This window comes from Calidris pugnax, unplaced genomic scaffold (genome assembly GCF_001431845.1).
Source record: "Calidris pugnax isolate Ruff unplaced genomic scaffold, ASM143184v1 scaffold20, whole genome shotgun sequence".
Classification (NCBI taxonomy): Eukaryota; Metazoa; Chordata; class Aves; order Charadriiformes; family Scolopacidae; genus Calidris; species Calidris pugnax.
The window spans coordinates 23,867,918-23,879,128 of record NW_015094510.1 but is presented as its reverse complement, the minus strand read 5'-3'; the positions used below and the strand labels follow the sequence as shown (position 1 = coordinate 23,879,128).

The following is an 11,211-nucleotide window of genomic DNA, read 5'->3' as shown; positions in this document are numbered from 1 at the left end:
TCGCCGGCACCGACACCCGCACCCCGGCCCTCGCGGCCCGAGGGGGCTCCCGCCGACCCGGCCCGGCCTCCCCCGCCACGGGCGGCTCTTACCTGGCGGCCGGGCCGCTGCGGCAGCCGAGGGACCCTCAGAGGCCGCCTCTCGCCCTTCCGCTTCCTCCTCCTCCTCTTCCTCTTCCTCCTCCGTCTCCTCGCTCCGCCCCGTCGGTGTGGGCTGGGCGAGCTGGGCCTGATGGCGATGGGCTGGGCCTGCGTCTGTCTGTCCGTCCGTCCGTGTGTGTCTGTGTATCTGCTCCACAGCTCGCGTTGTAGTTGACACACGGGCGCGGCTGGGCGTGTGTCCGCGTGTGTGTGTGTGTGCGCGTGAGTACCCGCTGTGCCTGTCTGTCCACACACCTGTTTCTGCGTGTGTCTTGCACCTTGTGCATGCCTCGGGTGTAGAATTGACCAGGTTGTAAGTAATCCAACCTGATTAAGATCATCGATCACCAACCATCAGCCTAACCCTGCCAAGCCCCCCATGAAACCATAGAACCATAGAATCATCTAGGTTGGAAGAGACCCTTGGGATCATGAAGTCCAACTATCTACCCTACTCTGCAAAGTTCTCCCCTACACCATATCCCCCAACACCACATCTAAATGACTCTTAAACACATCCAGGGATGGTGACTCAACCACCTCCCTGAGCAGCCCATTACAATGCCTGACCACTCTTTCTGTGAAAAATTCTTTCCTAATGTTAAGTCTAAACCTACCCTGTTGGAGCATGAAGCCATTCCCTCTCGTCTGTCACTAATTACCTGTGAGAAGAGACCAGGACCAGCCTCTCTACAGTGTCCTTTCAAGTAGTTGTAGAGAGTGATAAGGTCTCCCCTCAGCCTCCTCTTCCTCATACTAAACAGTCCCAACTCCCTCAGCTGCTCCTCATACGATTTGTTTTCCAGCCCCCTCACCAGCTTCGTTGCCCTCCTCTACACTCGCTCCAGCACCTTGATATCTCTCTTGTATTGAGGTGCCCAGAACTGGACACAATACTCAAGGTGTGGCCTCACCAGTGCCGAGTACGGGGGCACAATCACTTCCCTACTTCTGCTGGTCATGCTATTTCTAATACAAGCCAGGATGCCGTTGGCTTTCTTGGCCACCTGGGCACACTGCCATGTCCCTCAGCACCACGTCTGCCCACCCTTTCAACGCCTCCAGGGATGGCGACTCCACCACTTCCCCAGGCAGCCCGTTCCAACGCTTGACAACCCTTTCAGTGAAGAAATTTTTCCTAATAACCATCCTAAACCTCCCCTGGCACAGCTCGAGGCCATTTCCAGTACCTGAAGGGGCCTACAGGAAGGCTGGGGAGAGCCTGTTTACAAAGGCCTGTAGTGACAGGATGAAGGGCAATGGCTTTAAGCTGGAGGGGAACAGATTTAGATTGGAGATTAGCAGAAAGTTCTTTACTGTGAGGGTGGTGGAGCACTGGAACAGGTTGCCCAGGGAGGTGGTTGAGGCCCCTTCCCTGGAGATATTCAAGGTGAGTCTCAACGAGGCCCTGGGCAACCTGGTCTAGCTGGGGGTGTCCCTGCTGACTGTGGGGGGGTCGGACTAGATGACCTTGAAGGTCCCTTCAGACCCAGATGATTCTATCATTCCTCTTGTCCTGTTGCCTGTTACTTGGGAGAAGAGACCGACCCCCACCTCTGCAACCTCCTTTCTGGCAGTTGCGGGGAGCGATGAGGTTTCCTTTTCTCCAGGCTAAACAATCCCAGTTCCCTCAGCCACTCCTCAAATATACGCATAATAAATATATATTAATATATAATATATATTAATATATAATATATATTAATATACATATAATGAATATATATAATAAATATAATAAAAATGCACATTTGGATGTATATTTGCATATGGCAGTTTGTGTGTATAGTCTCTTCATGGATGCATGCACGTGTCTGTGTATCTGCGTGTACCTCTTGCTGCGTTCACATACATGTGTGGTGCCTCTGCCCGGTTCCGTGGGTGCAATTGCTTGGTTGTGCCGTTTTCCTGGGTGTGCCACTGCTGAGTTGTGTCTTTTTTTGTGGATTTTCCGTGTGCCTGTGCTGCACTGGGGGAGTTGGTCAGGTGTGGGTGTAAGGACCGCTGCTAGGAGATGGTAGTTTGTGGCTGTGAGTGGGATGTGTGTGGGTGCTGAGTGTTCTGCGTGTGTATTGTGTGTTGAGGCGGTGTGCCCAAGGTATTGTAGGACCTGGCTGTGTACCATAATACATCACGTTGTCTCACTCCCCCTGTAAAACAGCGCAGTGGTGTGGGCTTGTGCCTCATGCGAACCTTGTGGAGCTCAACCAGGCCAAGTGCAAGGTCCTGCACCTGGGCTGGGGCAATCCCAAGCACAAATACAAGGTGGGTGGAGAATAGATTGAGGGCAGCACTGAAGAGAGGGACTTGGGGGTGTTGGTGGATGAGAAGCTCAACGTGAGCCGGCAATGTGTACTAACAGCGCAGATGGCCAACTGCATCCTGGGCTGCATCAAGAGAAGCGTGTCCAGCAGGTCACGGGAGGTGATTCTGCCCCTCTACTCTGCACTCGTGAGACCCCACCTGGAGTACTGTGTCCAGCTTTGGAGCCCTCAGCACAAGAAGGACATGGACCTGTAGGAATGGGTCCAGAGGAGGGCCACAAAGATCATCAGAGGGATGGAGTGCCTCTACTGTGAAGACAGGCTGAGAGACTTGGGGTTGTTCAGCCTGGAGAGAGAAGAGAAGGCTCCCAGGAGACCTTAAAGCAGCCTTCCAGTACCTAAAGGGGGCCTACAGGAGAGATGAGGAGGGACTTTTTATGACGGTGTCTAGCAATAGTACAAGGGATAACAGTTTTAAATTGGAAGAGGGGAGATTTAGATTAGATACTAGAAAGAAATTCTTTAGTGTGAGTGTGGTGAGACACTGGAACAGGTTGCCCAGAGAAGCTGTGGATGCCCCATCCCTGGAGGTGTTCAAGGCCAGGCTGGATGGGGCTTGGAGCAACCTGGTCTGGTGGGAGGTGTCCCTGCCTAGGGCAAGGGGGTTGGAACTCGATGTCATCTTTAAGGCCCCTTCCAACCCAAACCAGTCTATGATTCCATTATTCTATGCTAGCATTGCCAGGAGCCAGGGCTGAGTGTTGTGCTGCGGATCGAGTCAGCCGTGTGTGTGTGTGCGTGTGTGTGCAAGGTGTTGTGTGTGTTGCATGGTAGAGCTGTGTCTGCAGGGGTCAGCAGCGTGTGCCTTTGTGGCATTGATGAGACCGCCTGAGAGCTTGTTGGATGTTGTTACCTGCTTTGGTTGGCTGCTCCGGCTTGGGTTTGCAGGGTCCTCCTTCCAGGAGGGGGATAGAAAGCCTTGCCTTTGAAAGAGAAGCTGAAACACAGGCACAAGCCCCAGGTCCCCAGCTGTCAGTAACACACTAAACGCTCAAAACACTAAACAGCGTGAGCGTTTGCTGTTCCCCTGTTGTTCTGGTGGGGCAGCATGTGCGTGGAGCATTGTGTGACGAGAAGGTCTTCTCAGGAGCCGAGATATATGTGTTTATTGAGGGATGCTGTTTGGCCAGCCAGGCTGGAGCTGAGGACAATGCTGGGGCTGAAAGTGCACTTGAATTTAGAATTTGGTTCAAAATGCAGCTATGGGAAGCAGCTGAGGGGCCTTGCCGCTGTGCTTCCTGCTTAAAAAAAAAATCAGGATTTTTCAGCTTATTTGCTCTGGGCCACAACTAACTGACACCTCTTTCCTCTCCCCCCGTCCCCCATGTTCCTGCCCAGGAAAAAGAAATATAATGAAAATCTGAACTTTGGGGTTTTTGGTTTGTTTGTTTGAAAGCACTCATTTCTTAATTGTGTCCTTAGAATGCTTTAATTCCACGTGCTGGTTGTTTTGGTGTAGTCATTTTGGTACAAACATGCAAATCAGTCTGCCACCGGTTTGTGCTCACCGCCCTCACAGGAGACATCCTATGGTAATTGTGGGCGCGAAACCGGGAAAATTTACTAAATCGGTTTGCAATCTGAAATTCATCCGTATCACCTTATTCTCATTAAAACTCCTCGCCTGCAGTAGCGAATATGGAAAAATGCCATTAGCAGAATTAGCTGAGTGGATGGTGAGCTGTGGTAGCAGCCTGGCCGACACCTGCAGCTTCACCTATGGTGTGCAAACGGCGCCCAAACCAGGGACTGCCTCCATATTTTCCATTTAAAAGTCATTAGAGGTGAAATTAATTACAATAATGGGAGCAAGAAACTGCCAATAACATCTGTTACAAAGACGGTATTTTTATCAGGCAGGCACCTGGTTACTTATTTTATCAACTCCTTATATTCAGGGGTTTTTGATACCACAGACAAGAATAGCATATTATCAGAGGTGCTGGATTCTCAAAAAAGGTTGCCCAGAGAAGCTGTGGATGCCCCATCCCTGGAGGTGTTCAAGGCCAGGCTGGATGGGGCCTTGAGCAACCTGGTCTGGTGGGAGGTGTCCCTGCCCATGGCAGGGGGGTTGGAGCTAGATGATCTTTGAGGTCCCTTCCAACCCAAACCATTCTATGATTCTATGATTCCATGATTCCATCCCCCCCTTTTGTTCATGGCTTGATTTCACTCGGGCTTTATGCCTTTACGGTTGTAAGCTCTCTGGGAACAGGGATTGCCATCTATTCTGTCAGCTGAGTGCCTAAGAAAACCCTATCTCAGTTTGAGACTCCCGCGACATAAATTACTGGAATTCTACAGTATCCAGTTGTGGAGAGTGAAATATTCCCCGATAAGAAAAGGCAAGACAGAAATGTTTTTTTTACTGCTCTTTTCATGGTCTGGAAGCCAAATGTGGAATTTGAATAGCCACGAAGGGAAGTTTTGGCAGAGCTGAAGCCTGGAGAGGCTCTTTTTTTTCATCCTCAGCTCTGCAGTATGCGTTAGAGCAGAGCTTGTCAGTGCCCCAGCTTGCAGTCAGCTACTATTGCCTCGCTCAGAACCCTCCCCATAAGACAGATAATTTTCAGCAGTATTAGTAGCAGCAATAAAGCTAATAATCCTCTTCACTGTGATAAAAACTACCTGCATGAAAGTAAGGTACTTCCGAGCATACGGCTTGCATTCCTTCTTCCTTCCCTTTATTTAATTCCGTTAAGTTTAACCCTGATGTTTGTTTTACTTCATGCCTATCTAATTAAATGTAGTGTGCCAAGAAATAGTGCAGCCTTCTTGTGCTGTTTGTCCTCAATTAACTTGATCTTTCTGGGGGTTTATTGCACTCTTTCTCCTTGTCCTTTGTCTCGTGTCTGTTTGCACTATAATTGTCCAGGGGCTGTGGTTTTATATCTGCCTGTCACAGGGGGACTGCAGACTTAATTATTTGAAAGACACTATCATAATAAATGCAGTTAATAATAACTCCCTCCCTTCTATTTTGCCTGATGCACATAATGCTCTGCCCACCCCTGAAAATATTCTCAGTCATTTATCTGTTTTTTAATTCCTAAATCTGCATCTGTATTTTTTTCCATTTGACATTTTGTTTCCCAAGCTGGTTAGCAAAGTCGTCATTTTCATTTTATTATTTTTGTGCCAAACCAAGGCCTGTTCTGCTAGACCTTGTGCCAAACCATAGATAATTTGTGCCCCAGAGAATTTAAAATGCAAATACATGGGAAGGAGAAAGGATGGTGAATTGAGAGATTTCTCACCCTCAAACACAAACAATGTAGTGAGCTGACAGTGTGGATGTTATTAATGTGCTCTTATGAGACTCAATATGCTACCAGGAAGCTTCCTCCATATTCACAACTGATCTTGGAGGGACAAAGTGTTTGATTGTCCCCTGAGGATGCTGGAAACTGGTTCCAGTCGTTCTGTGTTTTAGGGTTGATCTTCCCCTGAAGCAATTTGTCCTGGATACACTAAACTGCTTGTGAAGCCCAGCAGAGAGTGAGAATGCCCTGAGCCAGATGACAAAGCGCTCTCCTGGAGACCCAAGGCTCTAGTTCACTTTCATTCAAGCTCCATCACGCGTTTTGAGGGAAGAGGAAGCAAGCTGCTAAAGTGCCTTACACCTGCAAGGAGCTCATATCTACTGGCTCTGGGTGGAGGACGGGGCTTCCTTCAGTCTGTGGTGAATATCTTGCTGCTTTCTAAACCAGAGCTGCAGTTCTCCATATCTAGTCAGAAATATATCAAGGGCCAAAGAAGATCATCAGGAATTTATTATTGATATTGTTGGGTTTATGCAAAGCCCCAGGCTCTTGGTCATGGACCAGCAGCAGTAAGTGGGACAGCAGTTTTTTCCAGTCTTATTCCTGAAACTGTGATTTGTTTTCTGCACTGTTGTGCCTGCACAAGCACCGAGCATCTGGAGGGCCATTTATCCCACACACCTCTGTTTTCCTGTGTAATTCCATCCTTTGCAGGGCATTTTGATGGAGAAGCTTTGGGGAAGACTTGCAGGGTCTTTTCTCCTCCCCAGCCCTGCTCTTCACCAGCAGCTGGCATGGCTTGTCTTCACCTCCCTGCTCTCTTATAACCATGGCCCCGGGGTTCTGCAGCCCCCTGGTTCAGAGAGGGGCCATAGCCTCCCCTACGCACTCTGTAGTATTCATTTTCCCCCTTAATGTTTATAAAAGACTTTTGCACATAACTCAGATGAAAAACTCCCTTGTGCTGAGCTGAGCATTGCCATATGGCAGAGAACGTGTCAGAGCAAACACACATCTAAAGGGGACAGAAAATCTGGGCATGTAGTAGGTCCACGTTGCTGGGCTCTGCAGTAGCTCATTTACTCCTCAGCTTTTGAAAGTTGCTTCCTATACACACTTCTCTTATTTTATTCTAACAAGAGACAGCAGAAAGTTAAAGCAAACCCAAAAATTCTGTTGAGTGGTAAAGAGTCATTGCTAACTGATGCCCTGCACAGAATAGATGAATACACTTGAAACAGCTAAAGTTTTTTCGCTTTCTGAGATCTGCCCCTGTTACAGGAATTAAAACAAATCTTGTGAAGACACATGCTCTGCCGTTAAATTGCTTGGGCTAATTTACCAAATCCAGGCAAAGAACTGATTTTACTCCCTGAAAAGCAAGGCTGACTGAATTTATTAAAATGTTACTCATAAAACAAGCCCGTGGGTCCCTGGGGCAAGACACAATTAAAGTTAAAGCTTCCCAGTGTAGACAGTTTTTTAACTGTCTAGTCTTACATCTTGACTGTAGGGAGAGGAGTTTCCACTGTACATCTAAGACATTGTTCTGCAGCCTTTGCAAGTTGCTGGGTTCAGCTGCGAAGATTTTAAAAGCTGCTTTTGTTGGCAGCCTAGGACACATCCGTGACCTTATTAAAGTGGAAGTGAAAGCTCTCTTTTTTTTTTTTTTTTTTTTGGAAAAAAAGAAGTGCTGTTTAACACTCTGCATGGGCAACTCCCAGGCTATAGCAAAAGCAGGAGCAGTTTGAAAGATCTTTCTTCTCCCTTCATTTTTTTTTTTTTTTTTTTTTTTTTGCAACAGTAAATCTACTAATTTTACAGTCAGTTGAACAGCAATAGATTAATTTGTTTAAAGTCTGCATTCACAAAGAAAACGTGAACTTCGCTGCCTTGAATGCCCGAAACTACAGTGCGATATTTAAAGGGTAGAAACTATTACAACTTGCCCGAGAATGGTCCAAGCAGTTCCCTGTCACCTGCTTCTCAGCACAGGTGCTGACCTCCCCGTCTATTCTATCCCTCCTGACAGCCTCGCCGCGAGGCTGGGGCTTTGTGTGCAACAGAGAGCGCTTTCCCAATGGCGGGGCCAGTTTTCTTCAGCAACCACAGGAAGCAGAATAAAGAAAAGGTTAAGGGCCACCGCGAGGGTCAGAACGGGTTAAATTTAGTTAACATCAGAGGTTATAGCTTTTAACAAGAGCATGAAGGAAACTTATTCGAAGATGCAATTTGTTTCTTCTTTGTCAACCATTATTTTTTTTGGCTCTATTGATAGTGACAGCTTAACAAAGTTTTTATATGCCGGGGTTTTCATCCTTTAGAGGATAAAGAACTGTGATGCAAAAAAGAGATGCAGGTGGAAGACTTTATAAAGCCTCCATGATTTTCAAATTGAGGGTTGAAAGTAGGCTCCCTGCGTGGCTAAGTCAAAAATAATTTGTAAATGTTAAAAAAAATGCACATTTCGGACAGAAGAGCTGCCTTTTTTTTTTTTCCCCCAATGTAACTTGCCAAGAGTAGTGTTTCATCCGAGGCTTTACAATCTGACGGGTCTTTGTATGTATTTTTTTCCAAGGTAATCTTATTTTCTTTTTTATCTCCCTCTAAAGATGATCAAAGTCAAATGCCCTTAACGACAGTCTTCATCATCTCCCTTCAAGACTTTTTAGCGTGTAATGCATGATGCTAGTTTTTTGGGTTGTTTTTTTTTCTCACAGTTTTGTGAAGAAGCACAAACTACAAAATGCACTTGGTGGGTAGCTCCACCGGGTAGATCTCATTCAGCTTCTTGGAATGCAAATATGGGGAAAGCTTACCTTTTTCTGAAAATTATTTAAGAAAAATAATTTTAAAAGTAAGTTCCCTAGGATGTTTCACATTTTTATACACAACAGCTCATTTTATGCCAATCAATCTTTTCTTCAAAATTAATTAATAAAATTACTGCTTTTTGTTTCTGTTTAGTTTGTTTTATCCTGGTACAAAGTAAAGAACTCAGACACGAAAACAGAATTTAATGACATCTGATAATAATTCCTAAGTACAAACTGCATTTTGGAAGGGTTGTGGGTTTTATCTCTTTTTAACATGTTTCCCCAAAGAAAAAAGCTTATGTGATCATCCTGTCTTCCTATCCATCTGCCTTTCTGCAAGTTCTTTCAGGACGGTTTTCATCTCTTGGACACTCTTACCCAATTTGGCAAACAGGGGCCTCAAAGATATTGTGCATTTATAATAACGATTAATATTTATATATTTCTAACAGGTTTTGTGACAATTGCTGATTAAAGAGAGGAGAGACCCACAAATTACTGCCTGGTTCTGGGAAAAGAGTTCATCCAGTTGGCCAGACAGCATGTGTGCGTGTGTGTGCGTGTGTGTGCGTGTGGACTACCCGGTCAACACACAGATATTATCAGATCAGCTACGGCACGTGGTGCCTTTTGCCTCGCCAGCTGCCCAGGGCACGTGAGAGGCTGAGGGATGTAGAGGTGGGAGAAGGAACCAGGACAAGGGAGAGGCGTAGGGGATGTGCTGGGGGCATATTGATATCTTTAATTTTGGTATTCGATATTGTAGGGCTGTTGCAGGAGATGGGAAAAGCAGCGGAAATGATAACAGCAGGCACCGAGAGACAACACAAACCTTGGCCATTCATGTATCAGTTATTTCACTGCTGGTGGGACAACTTTTGTTTGCCTACAGGAGACATTCCATCTGATCTGTGGTGTCTGTGGTTATCAGACATTGGAATGGGCTGCCCAGGGAGGTGGTTGAGGCACCATCCCTGGAGGTGTTCAAAAGACAGGTTGATGTAGTGCTGGGAGGTATGGTTTAGTGATGGTGATGCTTCTTGTTTGTTGTGCGAGTGTCTATTTTTGTCAGTTAGGTTGACGGTTGGACAAGATGATCTTTAAGGTCCCTTCCAACCTAGAAGATTCTGTGATTCTGTCTTCGCAGTCTGAGCAGCCAATGCTTGAAGCCTCCAACTGACTTTCTTTTGTGTTAATTCAGACTTGATTTGGGTTCCTGGCTGTGTGACTGAGACCTGCTCCTGCTCTCCAGGGAGCTAGGTTAGCCCTTTGAGATGCGCATCACCTCTTTGACAGTTCTGGGAGGATTCTTTCTGAAAACAGTCAGTGTGACCTTTTTTGTTGGTGTAGACTAAATTCTCCCCTAGGAGGTGGCTAGCAGATCTGGAGAAAGTCTGTTTGGCTCACAGATAGAAGTGTTTGTCCTGGCATGTTGTAGAGACACGTACCTAGACACGTGGCTGGCAAAGGACTAGAGAAGGGGATTAGGGAGCTGGAGAAACAAGGGACCTTCTCTGTCCCCAAAGATGGGGAAAATGGCACAATGTGGCTTGAGTGGCTGAGGGCTGTGTGTCCTCTCTCTTTGATCCACATGCCCACCTCCCCTGGGGAGGTGAATTCCCATCACCTAACTGCAACGGAAAACAAACGAGAAAAAGTATGGCCCTCCACAGCCCAGACAAACTGGCATGGAAAAACACAACAAAAAATCCCATTTACTATTCTGCTCACAAACTGCCACAAAAATTCAGCTGTGAGGAGAATAAGAGCATCTTTTTAAAAATGTAAAACTGACTCTTTTTTTTTTTTCCTTCTGAGCTGCTCTTAAGGCTTTAAAGCATTAATTTCAAAAGCTTCACAAAGGCATCAGGCATCAAACAGCCCGGGCTGAGTGGAAGCTTGGGGAGGAGAATTTCAAAGTGAGTTGCGTGGGTGATGGCTGCAGACACACCAAAGCAAGGTTATTTGTTTGTTACAAGTCAGTGATCATGGCTTGCTTTTAACGATGAAGCAACAGAGAAGATGAGTTAGAGCAGCCTGAAGAGCCCTGGATTCTTATGGCCTAAATTTCACCTCCATCTTTGTCCTCGTGTTTGTGTTGGCAGGGTGATTTTCGGCTGGGGAGTTGGGAGATGTGAGTTTTGACTGCAGTGCTGCCACTGACCTACCTGCCCTGTGACCTTGGGTAAATCACTTCTTCTCCATGCTTCTCCTCTCATCTTTTTGCCCACTTATACAGAATTTCTTTCTCTTCTTATTGGCAAGGTCTCTTCTTAATGATACGTCTGGACCACGCCTAACACAATGGAGCTCTGCTCTCAGGTTAGGCACGGGTATAATCTCAACAAACAATGAAGAAACACTGCACTGAGCACTTCACCAGGACTCCCCTGTTACCTCAGGACTTTACCGATAACCTTAATGAAAGTCCTTCAGAAGACTGAGCATTCCTGCCTACTGCCCAATTTCTTGCTTTTTGTGTAGCATCTTGAACATCAACTATGATACCTGGGTTGCCAGGAAATAATGATTTATAGTATTTCATGCTTCCTGAATAATTGGTAACATATTTTTTCTTCCTGAAGTCTCAGCAGTGGCTTCAGTACTTCACTGTGCCTGATTTTTGTCAAACTGAATTACAAAACAACATGTTGCTATATACCTTATT

At 46.3% G+C, this 11,211-nt stretch overlaps 1 protein-coding gene across 1 annotated transcript in view; it reads right to left on the bottom strand.

The window, feature by feature from the left end:
- The window catches only part of MTIF3 (mitochondrial translational initiation factor 3), a 4,902-nt gene extending 4,719 nt beyond the window's left edge, over positions 1-183 (bottom strand). The window contains exon 1 of the mRNA XM_014966218.1: positions 93-183. The gene's annotated coding sequence lies outside the window, so the exon portion shown is untranslated. The remainder of the gene's footprint in view (positions 1-92) is intronic.
- Between the last annotated feature and the right edge of the window lie 11,028 nt (positions 184-11,211).